Raw genomic sequence first — 10,778 nt, forward strand, 5'->3', positions numbered from 1 at the left:
TGGAAGAATGCCATGACCTAAAAGGGATGTTTTTGCTTTGCAGTATCAGTGTTTTTTTGTGTGTGAACAGTGTTGCCTTTTTCACTTTTTCTTGCTCAGAACACGACAGTCCGGGGTGAATTAAAAAATAAATAAAAAGCCAGCACCAGCTCCCCCAGCCTTTTGATCCTCAGCCCTCTCAGCTGTTTAGCATTACATTTAAATTACAGTTTACAAGAAGCCAGAGGATAGACTTAAAAGTTTGACTTCCTCCCCCTCGCTTTCTTTTTTTTTTGTTTGTCTTCAAAAATACACACTTCAGTATTATCTCTTTGTCGCCGGAGCAAGTGTTCAAAGTATTTGTTATTGTGAGTCTGTATATGTGTGGTCGTTTTGTTTTTGTTCAAAACTTTGTACTTGGTTTTACTTAACCATACCGCATTAAGAGCTTCTTTTGTCATCCAATGGAAAGAATCTTTTTTTATAGAAAGTACTTATGTACGGTGCATATGGTATAAACGTTTGCGGCGAGGGATGCCAAGTTCACAAACTGGTGGACTTATGGGAGAAACCGAAGTTGGCTCTCTGTGCCGACTTTTTAATTTTATGTATATCTTCAAGGTACTGTTTATGTGTGTCAAAATGTACACTCCTTCATGAAATTGTTGCAGTTTTGATTTTTGTACAAACCCAAGACTTGTCTTATTGCGTCAGAGACTTTTTCGGGTGGTGGGGGGGGGGGGGGGGGGGAGGTGAAAGCTGCACAAAGTGACTTTTTGACCTTTTTATGTGTCTTGAATGTGCAAACTGTTAAAAAAAAAAAAAAAAAAGCTGCACTTACAATTCTTGGTTTTCAATCAGAAAACACACAGCTTCCATTGAGTGGTTTTACATGAAGGTGATGAGAAGTAAAAGAAATGAAGGACAACCGTATATTATTCCTGTTAGCGTGCCTATGGAAGTATAATGAAATGAATCGCACTAGCCAATCCCCAGGCATTATTTGCTTATGCAGTGGGGGTTGTGGGCTTCCACATGTGTTTTTTATACACCTGATCCAGGCCGGGTAGCTGCGGGGTAGTGCCGGGCCTGCTCCTTGTGTTTCTAATCGCACCTCTGAACCTCTGGACCACTCGCGACCCTCACACCTCACACGATACCCGCTCGCTGCGAAGAGATGGAGCGAGAGGAGGAGGCTTCAGAGACCACAGAGCAGCCTTTGTTGTTCCTATCTGCAGTCACTCCCCGACACAGACACTATGAGTACTAACAAAGGGGTTTCTACTTACCAAGACTTTGGTACTGTACACATATTTCTCCAGCTCAAACCCTGCTTTCACAACCACGCTGACGAATGGAAAGCAACGGTGTGTAATAAAGCCTATAAATTATTATTACAGACTTTGTAAAAACAAAGAAAGTGGTGACCATAGTTTGTTTTTTTATTGTTAAGTTATATAAATTCAGATTTTCTTTTCTTTGTTTGTTTTGATAGAGACTGGATTTTCAATCCAATGACCAAATGCATATCTCCTTGTATTGTCCAATTTGCTCTCATGTAAAGTTTCTTTTTTAAAAACAGTTGTTACTTGGTCAAAGCAATGAATAAACCTCTAAAGGAAATAAAAGGCATCTTATGTTTGCTCATTGTTAATGTTAATATTCACAAGCTTTTGCTGCTTTTCTATTTATTTGCATTAACAGATTTTTTGGCCACTTTGCTGTAATCACCTTATAAATGGGAAATGTGTTAGTTTAGACGTCTACTAGATATCAACATTAGAATTTATGTGGAGTTTGTTTGTTTTTGTCTCCAAATGCCCCATTTTGTTTACTAGCTAGCTGGAGGCAGCTAGCATAACATTAGAACAATTAGCTACAAGATGCTAAAAACAAAGGGGAACTGCACAGTTAGGCAATAATCCTCTGTGGGTTCATCACTACCGGTGACCTCTTTCACTTTAAATACAGTTATTAGATTTATTGTCAATATGAAAATATATTATAGTGCAGCTTTAAAGACAAATATTAGACATTTCAGCTAATAATTAATCTTATCTAAACAGCCTCAGTTTATGTGCAGGAGTCTGTGTGTTTATCATCTGAAAGCCCCATTCTCTGTGAGGAAAAAACAAAACACAAACACAAATTCGTGCCTGTAAACTGCCACTTTAGGCAATTTTAGTTTTCCTTTGTTGATGTCACCAGGCTAAAGTCTTAATTCTAACCATGGGCCACCGCTTGACACTGATCGCAGTGTAGGAGATGTTTGTTTATGACACACAAGTCGGGGTGGTTTTTGAGAGCTAAACAAACTAATCATGACAAACCATTGAAAGAGCTGAATGTATACAACAGCGAGCTGCGTCAACCACATACCACACATTAGTGGTTTGGGCCCCCGCGTTTGCTATCTCCTGTGTATTTTTGCTACCTTTAGAAGGATGTTGGGCATTTCACTTTATTTGTTTGACCCGGGATCAGATCAAAATCTGCCTCTCCGGAGTTCAAGAGGGCAGCAGCAGAAAGAGATAAATGGCTTTAAATAAGATTTTATAAAGTTTGGGTTTTCTATATCCGCTGTCGTTATGTGTCTGTACATATAATTTGAACACTTGTGGGATTGTGGATCCTGTATGATAGCGTCAATAGACAACCGACCCATTGTGCAGTGTCTGGCATCTCAGGGAGGCCAGGGGACGACTGAGTTTATGTCTTACACTTCCTAGGTGTGTCCTTTTCCTCAGGGCTCAGTCTCACTTCTCTTTCCTGTATATTAATGGCTCTACCATGCCACAGCCTGAACCTGAGCAGTGCCATGAGGCTGTGCGGCCAAGAACATTCTCAACTCGGGAACGAGAAAGATACTGAAGTGATTTAAGAGACAGAGAATAAAGATATTGACAGCAGCTGCTCCCATGCTGGTTAGCAGCATATGCCACAAACTAAATGCTGCCCAGTGCTGGAAGGCCCTTTATCCTGTGGTTCCATTGTCAGTCAGAGCCAATCAGGAGACAGCCAGCAGAGTGGCCAAACAACCAACGTGTTGCTCTGCTGGTTTTCCTGTGCATCAGCTGCCTCTGGACCTCAGCATGGCCCTGTGAGATGGCTCACCCCGAAACTTCCTCAAATAATCCTATCAGGTTTTTTGACCTCTCATCCCTCACTGCACTGAGCCGGCCAAACCCCGCCTTCCCTGAGCCACATTTTCCATTGAAAAACTAAGTGATATTCCATGCTGCCTATAGCGTCTCCCTTCAGTTTTTTTTTTTCATCCATGCCTCCTCTCTGTGCTGCTGAAAGATTTGAAAGGAGTCGTGGAACTGCACGGTTATCTCAGTGCAGGAGACAGACAAGTGGAGATTCTCGCTTGGCTCGCCCTATGACTTGACAGACTCCAGACTTCACCTTGGCCATTTAGTCCGCCAGAAACTCAAGTTCACCGACAGCGGGGCGAAACCACACGGAATGAAATCCAAGAACGCAGACGTTCTGAAAATCATTTCCTATTTGATGAGGAAATATGACTCCCGTGGCATGCTGAAATAATTAGTTACCTTGCTGTGAAGGATGCTCCAAGGAGCCCCTGTTCATTAGAGCCAGGGCTTTGTCTTTTGCTTACTCCTGGACCTTGGACACAAATATGAGAAAAATTGCTGGGCCTAATTGTTAAATTCCTGAAAGAACCGACTGATTAAAAACTTGGTCCAGCCTTGCAATCATTTCGGGACTGGGGCTGTTTTGGATCAGCTCTAACTTCATGGGTGTTTGAGGAGGTGATGCATGCAGGCCACTGCTCAGATCATGGACACCGTGTGAATCAGAGATAATCACACGGGAGACAAAGCGTTAGCGATTTGCAAATTGCACCCCTTAAATTAGCATATTTTCCCCAAAGGGCACGTCTGTAGATGAGTGCAGCAGAGTTTACATGATACTGGGAACTTCCAATGGAAACATTAGCTAACACTAACGAGGAATTCCACTGCAGAGTGCTTACATAGATTACTGACTAAATTAATTAATGAGGTCGGTATGCGCTGGGAACAATGTGTTATTTCAGTATTAATTCTGATTTTTGGATGACCTGCAAACACTTAGATTTCTTTGAATCACTTGCTCATACATGTGTTCAGAATGAAGAAAACCTTTTGATCCAAGCTGTTCACACCCAAGTCAGAATTAGATCCATACTCCTTTTTTTGGATCACAATTTTTAGTATTAGACAAGACGTTTCGTTTACTTATATCCCATGAGTTTGTCTTCTTGATTCCATTATTGTATTAAAGCCACATTTTTCAGGTCTTCCTCTGGATTCGGCTCTGTTGCGAGGCGGTTTCTGAGTCCCCTCCTTGCTGAGCTAACCTAAGGCAGTTGAAAAATATTTCCTGTCTTCATTTCTCATAATAAACGTCTTCAGAAACCACCAGAAACAAGAGGGAGAGAGCTATGCTTACACGGAACCGCAAGCAAACGCTGTGTTTTGGCCAAATGAGGACATGCCGGGTGTTATTCCAGGTGGACATCATCTTCATTTTGTTTTGTGAGAGGGTCTGAAACAGGGGAAAAAATGTGACACATGCCAGTTTTAAACAAAAAGGGTCAATTGCGTTTGTAAGAACAGACTGTGGAGGCATGCACATTGTTCTGACCTGAGAGCATTGGGAAATGGATAAATGTAGGTGGTGGAGTTGCCAGAGTAAACTGCTCTCACAGAAAGGGAGACACACTTTTCATGAAATGGAACAGGAATGGGTCTTTGGGGGCAAGGGAATGCAGGAAATCTCTGCTTTGATACCTGGTGTCAAGTTTTCATTCACATGATTTCCCTGACCGCAGTTGCTCGTACATGCGCCGCGCTGCGTTGCCGACGAGACAACGCTTACACAAACTCCAACCACGCAAAACATTTCTTCCTCCTTGCTGTAAACTCACATAATCCCAGTCGCAGTCTCACCACAAAGCCCTGCAATACAACAGGTCTCATGTTCAGGGCTGGTGTTCAGAGGTTAGTCTGATCCATTTTCATTTCCCTCCAACTTGTAAACAGGCCCAACATGCACAGCCACATGCAGCGGGTCTCCTTGTTTGTTTATTAGAGGATAATATCTGTGAATTTCCTCACTGGATCCCACATCTCAGTCCATCCAAGAGTCACTCACACACACACACACACAATAATAGTAACACGGCAGGACAAGCAGGCGGTTTAGCTGCCTGCACCTCAGCTGTTTCCTAACAGCCTAAATCCTGGTAATTGGCCGTCTTCTGAGCTCCTGAGACAGGCAGAATAAACAGCTGCTACAAACAATGAGACCCTTCCAGAGGCCAGCTCACGCCTGCCAACATGGGATCAAGGCGAAGCAGAAGAACCTGTGGAGAGCAGAATGACAAGCAGGCTGAGGGGTGAGAACTGGTACTTTCATTTCTGTTGGTGCAAGCGAATGTTAAGCTGATGTATCTGTTTTCATGTACACATGAAATCCAGTGATAGCATCTCACTATTTCAAATTACTATGAAAAAGTTCCTTTGATTTTGGTCAGATAGATCATAAATCACACTGCAAACTTGTATTTAAAGGTGTTAGGGACTGTACATGTGATGAAAAGTTGTTTGAAACCTTTTGTGCCTCCAGAGGGAGCCGCACGAAATCTGATAAATGGACTCAAATCATGTCATTTGAGTCAGTGTCAGTTTCTGTATGAAGTTTGCCCTTTCTCCCTGTGCCTGCGTGGGTTCTTTCTATCTAAACTGTATGCTTTACTACTGTGTGGAGTTTATGCCGTACTACAGTATGACTTTTTTATTCTGTACAATACTACGACGTTTGTATACCATAACTATACTATGGTGTTTTTTATGACTTACTTTGAGTTTTTTATACCTTACTATACTTTGATGTTTTTATGCCTTACTATACATTGATATATTTATGAGGTGGAACAGTAAGCAGTGAGCCTGCGAGGTTCTCTCTGACTACTCCGACTTCCTACTGCAGTCCACAGAAATGCAAATTAGATTAATTGGCAACTCTAATGCCTTACTATACTATGAAGTTTTTTATGCTTTACTATACTATGATGATTTTAAGGACATTTTTATGCCTTAATGTACATTTTTATGCCTTACTATATTATGATATTTTTTAATTCTTTACTACACTATGAGTTTTTATGTCTTACCATACCATGACATTTTTTATGCCTTACTATACTATGATGTTTTTATTACATTTTTATACCTTCTAATACGACGATGTTTTTTTATGCCATGACATTTTTATGCCTTACTATACTATGAATTTTTATGCCAAACTGTACTATGAAGTTTTTATGATGTTTTATATACCTTACTACACTATGACTTTTTTAAGCTTTCCTATACTTTGACTTTATATGTCTTACTATTCTATGACTTTTTTATGCCTTACTATACTATGACATTTTTACGCCATGCTATATTATGACGTTTTGATGCCATTTTTTAATGCCTAAATATACTATGTCGATTTTTATGCCTTACTATACTGTAAAGTTTTTATGACGTTTTTTATGCCTTACTATACTATGACTTTTTATGCCTTATTATACTATGATATTTTTAATGGTTTACTATACTATGACATTTGTATTACATTTTTCATACCTTACCATACTATGACTTTTTATGCCATTCTATACTAGGATGTTTTTTTGATGTTTTTTTGTGCCTTAATGTAGGATGACTTTTTTTATACCTTAATATACTATGACATTTTTATTACAGAAATTATGTATTTTTATGCCATACTATAATGTGACCTTTTTATGCCTTATTATACTATGACATTTTTATGACATTTTTTGCTGCACTATACTATGTTGTTTTTATGCCTTATTATACTATGACATTTTTATGACATTTTTTGCCACATTATACTATGTCGTTTTTGTGACTTTTCATGCCTTACAATACTAGGATGTTTTTATGACTTTTATGCCTTACTATGCCCTACTTTTGGGGAGTTGCTATACTATGTTGTTTTTATGCCTTATTATACTATGTTGTTTTGATGCCTGACTTTACTTTTTATGCCTTATATGCCTTATTATACTACGACATTTTGATCCCATACTATAATAAGCAGTGGGCCTGCGAGGTTCTCTCTGACAGAAATGCAAATTAGATTAATTGGCGAATCTAATGCCTTATTATACTATGCATTTTTTTATGCTTTACTATACTATGATGATTTTAAGGACATTTTTATGCCTTAATGTACATTTTTATGCCTTACAATATTATGATATTTTTTAATTCTTTACTACACTCTTTTTATGTCTTACCATACTATGACATTTTTTATGCCTTATTATACTCTTACATTACTCTTTCCTTTTTGTGCCATACTATATTTTGATGTTTTTTGTCATTATTATGCCTTATTATATAATTTTGTCACATGCCTCGCCGTACTATGACGTTTATATGACCTTTTATGCGTTAATATATTATGATGATTTTTTGTCGTTTTACGCCATACTATACTATGACGTTTTTTGGCATTTTCATGCCATAGTATGATTTGATGTTTTTTAGCATGTTTATGCCTTATTATGTCATTCCGTCCCATGCCTTGCCATACTAGGACGTTTATATGACCTTTTACGCCCTAATATACTATGATGATTTTTTGACATTTTATGCCATACTATACTATGACGTTTTTTGGCATTTTTGTGCCATACTATATTTTGATGTTTTTTGTCATTATTATGCCTTATTATATTATTTTGTCTTATACCTTGCCATACTATGACGTTTTTATGGCCTTTTTTGCCTTAATATACTATGATGATTTTTTGACATTTTATGCCATACTATACTATGACGTTTTTTGACATTTTTCTGCCTTACTGTACTATGACTTTTTTTTGGCATTTTTTGCCTTAATATACTATGATGATTTTTTGTCGTTTTACGCCATTTTACGCCATTTATATGTTGAGATTTTTTGTCATTATTATGCCTTATTATATTATTTTGTCTCATGCCTTGCCATTCTATGACGTTTATATGACCTTTTACGCCCTAATATACTATGATGATTTTTTGTCGTTTTACGCCATTTTACGCCATTTATATGTTGAGATTTTTTGTCATTATTATGCCTTATTATATTATTTTGTCTCATGCCTTGCCATTCTATGACGTTTATATGCCCTTTTATGCCTTAATATACTATGATGATTTTTTGACGTTTTACGCCATTTTACGCCATTTATATGTTGATATTTTTTGTCATTATTATGCGTTACTATATTATTTTGTCTCATGCCTTGCCATTCTATGACGTTTATATGACCTTTTATGCCTTAATATACTATGACGTTTTTTTGGCATTTTTGTGCCTTACTATATTTTGATGTTTTTTGTCATTATTATCCCTTACTATATTATTTGGTCTTATACCTTGCCATACTATGACGTTTATATGACCTTTTATGCCTTAATATACTATGACGTTTTTTGGCATTTTCATGCCGTAGTATACTTTGATGTTTTTTAGCATGTTTATGCCTTATTATGTCATTCCGTCCCATGCCTTGCCATACTACGATGTTTATATGACCTTTTATGCCTTAATATACTATGATTATTTTTTGACGTTTTATGCCATACTATACAATGACGATTTTTTGGTATTTTTATGCCTTACTCTATTATCGTGTCTTATGCCCAGCCATACTATGACCTTTTTTAACGCCTTTCATGCCTTAATATACTATGATTATTTTTTGACATTATATGCCATACTATACTATGATGTTTTTTGTCATTTTCATGCCATACTATATTATTTTGTCTTATGCTTTGCCATACTATGACCTTTTTATGACCTTTTATGCCTTAATATACTATGATGATTTTTTGACGTTTTATGCCATACTATACTATGACGTTTTTTGGCATTTTCATGCCATAGTATATTTTGATGTTTTTTTTAGCATATTTATGTCTTATTATGTTATTCAATCCCATGCCTTGGCATACTATGACGTTTATATGACCTTTTATGCCTTAATATACTATGATGATTTTTTGACATTTTATGCCATACTATACTATGACGTTTTTTGGCATTTTTGTGCCATACTATATTTTGATGTTTTTTGTCATTATTATGCCTTACTATATTATTTGGTCTTATGCTTTGCTATACTATGACCTTTTTTATGACCTTTTATGCCTTAATATACTATGATGATTTTTTGACGTTTTATGCCATACTATACTATGACGTTTGTTGGTATTTTTGTACCATACTATATTTTGATGTTTTTTGTCATTATTATGCCTTACTATATTATTTGGTCTTATGCTTTGCTATACTATGACCTTTTTTATGACCTTTTATGCCTTAATATACTATGATGATTTTTTGACGTTTTATGCCATACTATACTATGACGTTTTTTGGCATTTTTGTGCCATACTATATTTTGATGTTTTTTGTCATTATTATGCCTTACTATATTATTTGGACTTATGCTTTGCTATACTATGCCCTTTTTTATGACCTTTTATGCGTTAATATACTAGGATTTTTTTGGGGAGCTTTTTATGCCTTGCTATAGTATGCCTTTTTATGCCTTACTATACTATGACATTTTTATATTTTTTTTACGTGTTTTCATGTCGTTTTTTGACAATTTTATGACATAGTATTCTATGACGATATCCTTACTTTTTATGCGTTACTATACTGTCATTTTTTGACATTTTTATACCTTACTATACTTTGATGTTTTTATTAAAATACTATTGTTTTTAATGCCCTTAATGTTTTTATTGAGTTATTAACTGAACAGTAGTACAGTGGTTAGAGCAATTCACCCATAGAATGAAGGTTGTGGGTTTGAATCCCGGGGGGATTCTTTCCATCCTATGATGGTTTTATACCTTATAATACTACTGTTTTTTAGGCCCTTAATGTTTTTATTGAGTACTATTAATGATGATGTGAAGGAACTGAACAGTAGTACAGCGGTTAGAGCAGTTCACCCATAACAAGAAGGTTGTGCGTACGAATCCTGGGGGGAGGTCTTTCCATGCCATGATGCTTTTATGCCTTATAATACTATTGTTTTTATGCCCTTTATGTTTTTATTGAGTACTATCAATCATGGTGTGAAAGAACCAAACAGTAGTACAGCGGTTAGATCAGTTCACCCATACCAAGAAGGTCGTGGGTTTGAATCCCGGAGGAGGCCTTTCCATCATATGATGCTTTTATGCCTTATAATACTATTGTTTTGTATGCCCTTTATGTTTTTATTGACTACTATTATTGATGGTGTGAAGGAATTGAACAGTAGTACAGTGGTTAGAGAAATTCACCCATAACAAGAAGGTCGTGGGTTCCAATCCCGGGTAGAGGCCCTTCCATACTATGATGTTTTTATGCCTTACTATACTCTGATGTTTTTATGACTTACAATATTATGAATTTCAGATGGGCAGCATGGTAGCACAATGGTAAGGACCTTTACCCCACACTGAGAAGGTTGAGTGTTCGAACCCCAGGACAGGGAGTTATCTATACAACATATTTTTTTTGCCTCACAGTACTAAGACTTTTTCAAGCCTTACTATAACTTTTCATTCCTGACTATACTATGATGTTTTTATGATTTTTTATGCCATATTATACTATGTTGTTTTTTGACATTTATATGCTTTACACTAATGAGTCTTTTTTATGACTTTTTATGCCCTACGACACTAGACTTTTTGAGACTTACTATATTGTGACTT

The sequence above is a fragment of the Seriola dumerili genome, unplaced genomic scaffold (genome assembly GCF_002260705.1).
Source record: "Seriola dumerili isolate Sdu_G_001 unplaced genomic scaffold, Sdu_1.0 BDQW01000216.1, whole genome shotgun sequence".
Taxonomy (NCBI): domain Eukaryota; kingdom Metazoa; phylum Chordata; class Actinopteri; order Carangiformes; family Carangidae; genus Seriola; species Seriola dumerili.